Source organism: Typopeltis vanoorti, chromosome 23, assembly GCF_054136105.1.
Source record: "Typopeltis vanoorti isolate ZY-2024b chromosome 23, IOZ_Tvanoo_1.0, whole genome shotgun sequence".
Taxonomy (NCBI): domain Eukaryota; kingdom Metazoa; phylum Arthropoda; class Arachnida; order Uropygi; family Thelyphonidae; genus Typopeltis; species Typopeltis vanoorti.
In genome coordinates, this window is record NC_143571.1 from 19,882,195 (window position 1) to 19,894,270 (window position 12,076).

The window sequence follows — 12,076 nt, forward strand, 5'->3', positions numbered from 1 at the left end:
ATAACAATTCAGCAATAAGGACTGATGGGATATCAGCATGGGTGCTAAAAAGAGTGTTCACCTGAACTGGTTATTCCTTTCACCAGGTAATGGAAGATTCCACAGGAGTGGAAAGAGTGTATGATAATCCCATTGCACATGGGTGATGCAAAGACCAATGTATCGAACTACTGATCTATTAGTATCTCTGGAGGTGGTGAAGATTTTGGAAAAGTTGGTTAGGGTCTGCATTCAGAAATGGGTTGACAGAGAATTTACCTTGCAATGAACAGCATGATTTTTCTAAATGAAGCTCATGTTTTAGCAATTTGCTCACATTCTATACTCATGTTACCATTGAGTTAGACAAGGGAAATGGATACACCATACTTTTGAATTTTGAAGGGCTTTTGACAAGAATACAGCATAGAAGTCTGTTGAATAAACTGGAGAATATGAGTTTGGATTATAAAATACCGGTGTGGATAAGAGGATGGCTGAATGACATATCAAGAAGTGGTATATGGGGGATGTGTCTGCAAGATTTAAGGTAACCAGTGGTGTACCTTAGTGCTTGGTCCACTAGCTAGCTAGTGGACCAAGATGCAAAAATAGGCAGGGTATTCAGGAATGCAGCACTTGCAGAATGGTTTGAATAGGTTGGAATTGCGTGCATGAGAAAATAGATGTCAGTTCAATGTTAGTAAATGCAAAGTCATGCACTTCAGTCAGATTAGATATCCAATGTCATATTATATTGGTGGGATTATGTCAGAAGATACTGATGAGGCTAGGGATTTTGGAGTTTTAGAAGGCAGGAAGTTGAAGTTTAAGGGCCATATAGCAAAGATCGCAAATAAAACTCAGAGGATAATTGCAATGCTTAATCGAACTTTGACATGTAAACATGTCATTTTGCTTCTATACAAGGCCTTGATAAAACCTCACTTGGACTATTGTGGACAGGGTTTGGTCTCCTGGTTTCCACTGTGATTCTGATTATGAAGATAGATTGAAAATTTGTAGACTGCAGATACTAGCAAACATGAGAAAGAGGAGTGATATGTTTGAGGAGTGATATGACTTCAAACTTCTAAATGGGTCATACAGGATTTCAGATGACTGAATTTTTCATTTTATATAGGGTGGGGAAAGGACGAGAGGGCATCCTTGGAAGCTGAGAATGAGTGCAGTCAAGAAAGGGGTAAAAGCTAGATTTTTCTCTCTCTTAGAGTGGTGCATGATTGGAATGAATTGCCATTTCATGTTGTGTGTGAAAGTGGTGTGGATGAATTCAAGAACAAGTATAACAGATTAAGCATTGCAATTATCCTCTGAGTTTTATTTGCGATCTTTGCTATATGGCCCTTAAACTTCAACTTCCTGCCTTCTAAAACTCCAAAATCCCTAGCCTCATCAGTATCTTCTGACATAATCCCACCAATATAATATGACATTGGATATCTAATCTGACTGAAGTGCATGACTTTGCATTTACTAACATTGAACTGACATCTATTTTCTCATGCACGCAATTCCAACCTATTTTATATAGGGTGGGGAAAGGACGAGAGGGCATCCTTGGAAGCTGAGAATGAGTGCAGTCAAGAAAGGGGTAAAAGCTAGATTTTTCTCTCTCTTAGAGTGGTGCATGATTGGAATGAATTGCCATTTCATGTTGTGTGTGAAAGTGGTGTGGATGAATTCAAGAACAAGTATAACAGATGGGGGCATGTAATATGTGGCCTCTCTCGATGAGTCCACGACTCTCTGGAGATCTCTCTTCATAATAATATATATATATATATTTTTTAATTTCCTTTACTAAAGAAACTCAAACAGTCATTTAATGTTTAATATGTTCCCTTATGTATCAGAATGCTAATTTTTACAATGTCCAAAATGCTCCCCCCACACACACCACTTCAGTATAATGTCAACCCTAGCAAATATGTTCTAAATTGTTGGTTTTATTTCAAAAATTGCTTGTAGTTTTTTTTTCTTGTAGGCATAATCTTTCACAGATAGAAATCAAGAGTCAATAAATCTGTGATTATGATGGCCACACAATAAGCACATGATCCTAGCCCACTGTTTGTAAAAGTGAGATTTAACCATTCCTTCTATAATGGGATGCTGCTTTATTTTTGCGGTGGAGCTAAAGCAGACAGGTGACTAACTAGGATGACATGGTTACATTCAGTGGCCACCATAATCACAAGATATATCATGTCTTGACTTCAGTAGGATGTGATAAAGTTTAATGATGTCAATTTCCTTCATAATGTAATCCCTGTACATGCTGAATAATAGTAGAGACAGCATGTAATCTTGTCTTCTTACACTGGATTTCTCTACCTCTTTCAATTCTAGCCACACAATCTAAAGAAGTAATGAAATCATATGAAAAATAAAATATGTAATCATCATAGTAAGCTTAATACAAAACAATATACTGTATATATAAATAACCTAAGTATAGTCTGTATACTGCTTTGTATGTGGTCCCATTTACACTATACAATTTGTTGTACTCCTAAACAAATCCATTACAAGTCTTTAGATCTTAAGCTAAGCTGAATAACTTCCATAACAAATTTGATACGAAAATCAACAACAACATGACAAAAATTATGAAAATAGGAACATGGAAAACATCAACTGCATTTTCAACCTAAGTAAAATACTCGAGATATTTAGGCAATTTAGTGAGGATGATAAATTAAATCTGGAAAGAGATAACAGAAAAAATAAATCTGGTATGGTAGTGGACTAGCTGACTAAATGTACATTAATTTACTGTATATCCAACCCTTCAATTATCAGAATGGCAAGTCTGAATAATTGAAATATTATTACATGGTGCTCTACAGAAAAGCCAGTTGACACGCAAGGGTCAGTTAATTGAAGGATTATTGTTTTTTTGAAGTCAAATAAACGGTATATTACTGTATGTGAATTAGAGAGAAATTAGCCAAAGCAATAATTTAGCAATATGCAAGAAAGTCTTCATATGAACTTTAAATTACCAAGTCTGAGAGCTGTACTAGAGATGAAACAGTTGTCACAGATTAGAGTTCTGAGAAAAATTGGGTGTGAATAAATGGCACTAATAGCAGTATCACATTCAGAATGAAACAGTAGGAAGGAACTAGACATTATTCAAGAATATGAAAGCAGATTTGAACTAAGTTGCTATGGTCACTTAAACAGAATGGAAGAGAAAAGGTTAAAAGAAGCACTGACCAAGATCTAGATCAGTTAATGCCATAGAACAGGGCTATTCAACCTTAGTTAATCCAAGGGCCGCATTAGAAAAAAAAATTTATCCAAGGGTCGCATCACAATGCGTATCTAGTAATTTGGTGAGCAGCAGCAGCGACACAACCTCAAAAGCTGAACAAACGAACAACACCAATTGCACACTAATCTCCCCTGCGAAACATGTGCATTGGAACAAAACAGTGTAAAAACGCTTCTTTGACACATCTAGTATTTGAAAAACACGTGGGTATATAGTGATATAAAAACACTAAATAAAATTATCAACACTGAGATTATCGATTAGTGATAGAATTAAAATATCTAATATGCATTTGACTCAAATTGTTATTTTATTTTTTTGCTCATGAAAATCAAAACCCACAGCTGGGCAGCACAAAATCGCACCGCAGGCAGCATGCAGCCCACAGTCAGAGCTTTGGACAGCCCTGCCTTAGAATATCCAAGATAACACTGAAAGGCAAGATCTCATAATATTAAAGACCTGACAAATAATAGTGTAAACTCGCTTATGTAGTATAATCACTTAAACAGAATGGAAGAGAAAAGATTAGAGAAACAGGTATTTGATCAAGATCTAAGTCCATTAATGCAAGTTAACTTACATGTAAATGCAATAAAAATGACTATAATTTAAACTAGATGGATATATTAATAGATAATTTCTTAAAAAAAGTTTGCTGCCCATGTAAAACCAGTGTTTTTTTTACCTCTTAAATGTTAACATAATACACTTAGAAGCACACCTTAAAAAACTTGATCTGGAAGAACATAATGCTTTTAGCAAACTGCATTAGAGCCAGTAATAATAGAATTAATATAATAATAAATAAAATAAAAATAGAGAATTAATCAATATTGTGAAAAGAAGAAAAACTGCCTACTTAGGACATCTAATGAGAAACCATAAATATAACATTCTCAGGTAATACTAGAAGGCAAAATCAACAGAAAGAGAAAACTTGGAAGAAGAAAAATATCATGGCCAGACAACATAAAAAAAAACCTGGACTAAACTGAACACAATGCTTTTAATCAGAGCCACTGAAGACAGAAGTAAATTTGAAAAGGTTGTTGCTGAATTCCATTAGGAAATAGTACTTAAAAAAGAGGAAAATAATAGCAAAAATTAACCTTTTTGCTCCCACCCACAAAAGGCAGTAAAGCTATAGTGCATTAGTTATTATTATTTTTTAAAATTTTTTACTTAATCTGGAAACTCTACTCAAGAAACTAAACATCCAACTTTTTTCCTCCTGTTACGCAGCACTCCAATAAGTGAGGCAGTAAGCTCAAACCAATGAAATTCATCTCCCCTAAAGAAACAAACATCCATGAGCAGAGTAAGATTGAAACCTGTTGGATGATTAAAAATGATTAGCCTCAATAACATGAAATCTAAGTGAGTATTTGAATTCTAAGATATCAGAAAACAAATTCTCCTATTCTGTGCACCAGGAGGAATTGTAACCAAAATTAACAGGCACTTCTCAGAAAGAACCCCCCTTGCAGTTTCTTCAATATATGTTGCAAGTCCTCCAAGTATTGCTTAACAATTATGAGAGTGGGCATTTCTGATTTCATATGATGTAATATGTCTTCTACAACTGACATGATCTGATTCTATACAACTGAGAATTTTTTGGTAAATCTTAAAAATACATGCAATTTACAGCTATTTTAAGCTATCAGTATCTTATCTTAATTCTCTAATAACAAATTATGAACTGCTTCTGAATCTTTACGTATCACTATTTTAACTTTTTTTTTTAATGTCTCTCCCACCCATGAAAGGTTTAAACCTCTTGGACATTAGAATCATAAATAGACTATAGAATTTCCACAAATCACTGTCAGAGAATTTATAGCTTTCACTAGCCGCAAATGAAATCAGGGTAATAATCCATGAATTATAAACGAAGTACCACTTACACTTAAAATACTGATAGCCTATGGTTGTCAGGACTTAAAAGTATTTTCTAAGCAACTTACGAAGAAACAAGTTGTTTGTGGCACATAACCTACAGATCTACAAATAATTTTTATTAGCAAAAGGCAGTGGTATTCCCAATTTCTGGAAGCAGTTTCTATGATGCTCATTGTTACAGATTAAGAACAAAATAGAAGCACCAGGATGAACCTCATCTCAAATGGGCATCAAAATATCACAGATCTGTATGTTATAAAGCAACACCTATGACTTCAATGTTTTTTTCTTATATTTCAAATTACAAAGGCACTTCATCCTAGCAATGATCCACCTACAGAAAGCCACTTCTAGTTAAAACATTATCCTTTGATCAAATCTTTCATCTAATGAATAGTAATACTGTTACATAAAATGCATTTTGTACTCTTATACAGAACTTTAGAAAGCTCATGATTTCACTGCCACATGTTGGTGCATGAAAGCATTGCTCTGGTACTAGTACCATAAGATCTATAAGAAATACACTGACACAGAAAGATCCTGCTAAGTAACCATCACCCTTACCCTCCCCAGTTCAAATTATTAACAATTCACAGATTCTCTATCCAATCTCATCTGTGGATGTCTCCCACCTTATATGTATCATATCATATGTCCTACTAAAAGGGTAATATTGTGGATCTGAATTCCTATGGGCATAGTTAATGATGTTATCCTCTTACAAACATTTTATTATTATTATTATTCCTGACACCTCCAAGGAGTCCAAAGACTCATCGTGGGAGAATACTTACGACTGTTTCAACCACTACACCGAACCTCTACTACGAATCAATGCCATCTACCGCCCACCACCACCACCACCACCACCACCACAACTGGTATTCTATTTCTGTAAATTGCGTGTGTTCTGAAGGGCCGATTTGTCTGTATGCGGGATGAAAAACCCGAGTTTCCGGGAGGAAAAACCCTGCTACCTCCGTATGAGATCAGCTAACTCACCTTCGACTGAAATTGTCCAGATAAAGATTCCTCCCGTTGCGACGAGAATCGAACTTAGGCCTATTCCTATCGAAGGGCGCAATGTACAGTCATTCTTCCAATTGCGCTATGGAGGCGCTTAATTAAAATTATTTTCACACAATCCCAACATTTATACACTCAGAAAAATTCAATAAAGATGATTTAACATATTTAAATAAAAAATATTGTCCTTTTAATAGTCAATGTTCAGCATGTGTAGAAAGAGGCAAATTGTAAGGAAAATGTAGAAATTTTGAGCTTTCTAAACAAGAACAATATTTAGTGTACAGAAAAGTGAAAACAAAGGAAGAGGTTCATTTCTGCATATAATTTAAATTTTATATAACCACCCATCACAAGAGGTATGCTCAATCAGGCCATAACTGCTGAGAATTAAATTTCAAGAAAAAAACAAATACTATCTGTTAATGTAAATTAAAATTTCTGTACAAAATAAATTGATTCATATATATATTCCATGATCATGACAGAACTGTTATATTACATACTGATGTGTAGAACAAATAAAGTGAAATCAACTAGCCAAAACTGATATATTTTTGAACTTCTTCATTTCTGTATACTGTAGATTACAGATAACATGATACAAAGAATGATGCAATCAAAAATCAACATTTCCTTCACCACTAACCAGTGACTTTTTAATTACAAATTAATATATCAATTTAACAATGTATTCTTATTTATTCATTTTGTATTAGTATGTTCAAATAAATATTTACACAAAAGTAATACCAAAAAAAAGTTTAGAATGGTTCATTTGTATTTATGGTAATTTCTGAAAATTATTATTAACATTATTCCTATCCTTTATTCCAGAAGACAGAAGAGCACTAACAATTACTTGTATTTTGAAAAATTGAGGTGAAGAGGCCTGAAATATTTGCAATCTTATTTACAATATTAAATAAATTGTCTTTTTTTTTTTTCTTAAATCACTAATCCCAGATTTTCACCAATTCGATATCCACGTTTATTGAATTATGTTTTGCATTTATACAATTTATAAATTGGTTGTGATAATTCTGTTTAGCAATTTTATGCAACCAATGCATCATTATTTATTTATTTATTATAAAAATGCGTAAATGAAAACAAAAATTAAATGTTCCTTCAAAAGGATCTACAAAAAATAAATTAAAAATCACATTAATGGGATATGATTATAATATATGTATGTACACGAATACACATTTCTTAATAAAAATGAGCATATGTATAAATATACTGCAATTTAAATTCAAAAAATATCGCATGGTCAAGTCATACATTTAATTAAGTAATGGTGGTTGCAGCTGTAAACACACCACTCCCATAACAGCTGTTGTGGGGGTTGATGTGTTGAAATTTACATTTATAATTGTTGGTGTATACTCTACAAGGATCGGCAGCGGTACCTTCCCCCAAATTATCTATAATTTGAAAGAGGCACCGTGTCAAGTAAAAATACCCATATTGTTTATCTAATAACATTAGTTCAAATGGGGGATTAATAATCTCTTCGGCTCCCACTAAAGCCTTCTTCTGATTTCATTAGATAAACAAAATGAGTTTTCTGTTCAAATTTGAATTATGATAGATGCTGTGATTTTTTTCTCTCAAGGAACTGCTAAATTTTTTTTAAAACAGCAATAGGTATACGTTGCCGCCATCAACCAAACAGCTATGGGGGGTAGGAAGGAGGGGAGAAGAAAATAAACATCGAGTTTTCATCTCCTTTTAACCTCATCACAGAAATTACATATTTTATGTATTAATACAGCTCCACAATTAAGTTAAAATATTTTATTGCATACAGTAACAACTATCCCTGGAGGCAATTTAAACCACTTACTAAATCTGAATATTATCAAATGAAAATATAAAAATAAAATATTAAGTACTGTATAAAAACGCGGAGTTATACTGCATTTATGTCACGTGTACCAACCTACACACTATTTATGTATTTATTACATTTTAGGCACATCGGGAATTGTTTACAAGGAGGGCATATTAGCAACAGCCATCATAAAATTATATCAAGGCCACTCTATCAAGTATGGTTGTCAGGTATCTCAGTCCTGATAGGCGCAATAGATCTTTTCACACGTTATGCAAAGCATTGCTTACATTTATTACTCAAAAGGAGTCGGCAGTTCTGATAATTTAAATGATGAAAGTTGGCGGCGAAACTATTTTCGTAACTGGAGTTTAAAAACAATCGACATGCCATGACAAGTTATGGCGCATCTCCACGGCGTTACTGATGAATAAGTGGAGCTGGCACTTGTCACCTTGCCTACAGCCGTTTTCAAATCTCACCTATAGTCGACATGTACACAGACTGTGACACGCAAAAGCAGATTTAATAAATGCACGTATTAAATATATAAAATTTACTTACATTGTGCTTCGTAATTTAATTTAAGGTATTCCTGTTATTAAGAATACCTTTAAATGTTTCGATCTTTCCTTTCCCGCCTTAGACACCATTGCCAGCTTTCCCGCGTAGGCGGCGAAGACCCGGATGATTACAAACACTCCATCAATCCACGCATGCTCACTTACTTACTTAACTGGTCTGTTGCTGGTATAATTCGTATTAAGCTATAAAAAGTTTTCTCGTCGTGTATCTCGACGGAATGGGTGCTTATTATCTTAATTTCTTTCGAATTGAGTAATGAAAATAAAATATATCAGGGAAAAGTCAATGCATCAGTTATTAGTTTTTCTTGATGAAAAACGTAGTTTGGATTAATTAATTAAAATGTTAATATCTAAATAGTTGAGACATTTTCTACGATTTCAGGTTAACTCTCGACGGTTTAGGAGAGAGACTGAAGTGTAAATACTTATCAAAATCAAAAATTATAATCATACTGGATTATTTTTATAAATAATATCGCAATGATAGGTCAGACAAACATGACTAGAAGTGGGGAGCGCAATTGAGAAATATTTTTGTTTTTAAGATTTCTTGCTTTGTGAAAACACTTTAGAATTATTACTTCTTTTTTATTTCTTGATTTATTAATATAATTTACTTCACGTTTTCCCTTACATTTATTTCAATAATTTAATTTGTATTATAATTCAAAAAAACGTTTCTTTGTCAACAACATATATCCTGGAATATAGACTTATCTCTCTCCTCTGCTATTCATGTAAGGAGAATGGTGTTACACTATAAAGAAGTCAAGCATATTCTCACAAAATTTTGAATTTTCAGATTAGAAACCCATCATGTTGACAAATTTTAAATCGAAAAGAATTTTAAAAATACTTCAATGTAAACATAATTCAATTACTGGTTATTTTTATCAGAGTGAAGGTGGCAGAAAAAATGTAATGGTGGGAAGCATATATATTCAGAATGATATTACAATGAAAGTTGAAGCACCTTAGAAAATATTGAATTTTTCAGATAAGAAATACAGCAGGGGCGAATTCTCCATGCTTGCTGCGCAAGCTCATTACTTGAAAAAGAAGCACTATTTATTTGTTAATAAATGCATGCATTTATAAACATTCCATTTAGGCTTTTATTTTTGTAGACAGAAGACGTCTTAAGCTTGTGCGGCAATAATCGAGCTTTGCGTTGTGTATCGAAGGCCGATGCTTGCTCGTCTAGTGAAAGCTACCTTGGCTTGCTCGGTTGTGGGAGCTTCCAGGTCCTCGCTGCAGCACTGTGATTTCATCCGCGCGCATAGCCATTTCCGCTCCCTTCACGTCGCGTTAAACACAGGCCATACGCAGTCAAAGTAGCTCTAGCCAGTGAGCTTCAGCCAGCCTTTACAAGTGTGTGTTGCTTGGGAAAATTAAGTTACAACCAACTTTTGATGACGATGTTATTGACCAGTTCATAAAAAAGAACCGTAGGGTAGAATTTGTATTCAAATAGCTAAATTGAAAAAGATAGAATATCATTTGTAAAATAAATGTTGTATTTGTATGATTAAATGTACATAAATTTCTAAATATATAGTTTTAAATGGTCAGTAATTCATTATTCCGATAATCAGATTTCAATCACAGCTTTCACTCCCTGAATGATAACAAGAGCAAGCGTGAATTTCAAGACCAGCATTCGCCCCTGAAATACAGTAGTCTAACATGTTTTAAAAAGTTCACAATTCATCAAATACATTCAAAAACTAGTTAATATAAATAAAATACAGTTAATGATTTTATCGAATTACTCATTGAAGATACAGAATACATAAATGAATTTATCCGATTAATTTTGAGGCAAAACTTTATTGATCGCATGTTCAGGAGCGCACAGCTGTAGTGTATGAGATGATCCCTTGATGACAAACGGAAACCCTGCGATTTAAAGTAATGAACAAAGTAATATTTTTGATAATGACAAAGTTTATTATTATTATAATAATGCAGAATATTTACATATAAATGAGTGAAATATTACTGCATTTACTGTTCAGTACAAAATGCCATGTAACTTAAGTTTTGATGAATAATAATAATAATAGAGTAATGGACAAAATAATATATTTTCAGTCAATCAATTAAATTTTATTCATGCTATTTACAGTATATTAATGGGTATAAAATGCATACAAGTACACACATATATTTATAAGTATAATTCCTCTTTATAAGGCTTTGATAAGGTCCCATCTGGATTTTGTGTGCACAGATTTATTCGCCTGGGTTTTTTGAAGACACGAATGAGGTAGAAAGGATTCAGAAGTGAGTAACTAAGATAGTGCAGGACTGTATGATGCTCTGTATGAAGAGAGACTAAAGATTTGTGGGTTACAGAAGCTGGTTGATCGGTGGATAAGGGGTGATATGATAGAGACATATAAGTTGCTTGATGGGGGGGGGGTTATAGGATTGATGTGTACGAAATATTTCAGTGCATACTCGGAAACTAGTCATGTACTTACAAATTTCCTGTGTATCAAACCTATAAAACTCTTTAAGTAACTTCCCCCCCCCCGTTTCCCGCCTATCAACCAATTTCTCTAACCTACAAATATCTCCCACCAAACGTGGAAGATCTATTGGATGTTCCATAATATGAGGATAGATAGATAATATAAAACATATGAGGATTATCCCATCCTCATATGAAGCATATGAATGAGAATGGGATAATCCACTCACTTCCTCTGTATTCTTTCTAAGCTGACACACACACACACACACACACACACACACACATATCCATTCTTTTCCATGCCGTATAATATATATATATATATAATTAAATATGATAATTAAACTGTGTCACTGTCATTTTTACAAATGAATATAAATTTCTGAATATAATTTAATTTGAAATCGTGTGTTGTTTACATTTTTCATGAATATATTAAAAAGCAGCTGAAAACTGTATCCTTCGAAATTTGTGAGGAAGTGATAAATAACACTCCTACCCTAGCAAACCAATGTTGCTTCGAAATGGGTTTTTATTATGTAAATAATACCAAAAAAAGCATTAAAAACAGTTTCACGCATATATAAAAATTGAGATTTTTTCACATTTTGAGAAATTTTTAAAAAACATAATTTTAAAAAACCCGCTATTTGTAAATAGTGGCCTAATTTTCGTTAAAAATTTTTCTAACTTATTTTCATTCCAAGTGGAGTAGGTGACACATTCTTTTAGGTCCTAACTTTTGGAAATCGGTAGGCAGCCTTCTCTACATTCCACCATTGCTGCAGTGCAATTCATTGACCTGCAAGACGAAAATGAAAGAGAATGAGTAAGTAACTTCTTCCATCTCGTGCTCCTAATCCTAACTAGTATTTATTGCCATAGTTGTGTGAGTTTTAAAGCCAGTTTGCTGATTTTTGCTTTATAAACCCAAGTTTCTTCCTTGAATGAAA

General features: G+C 33.4%; 1 protein-coding gene across 1 annotated transcript in view; it reads right to left on the bottom strand.

The window, feature by feature from the left end:
- The window catches only part of LOC150093668 (CTD small phosphatase-like protein 2), a 245,642-nt gene extending 236,920 nt beyond the window's left edge, over positions 1 to 8,722 (bottom strand). Inside the window, exon 1 of the mRNA XM_090413244.1 lies at positions 8,622 to 8,722. The gene's annotated coding sequence lies outside the window, so the exon portion shown is untranslated. The remainder of the gene's footprint in view (positions 1 to 8,621) is intronic.
- Positions 8,723 to 12,076: the final 3,354 nt, after the last annotated feature.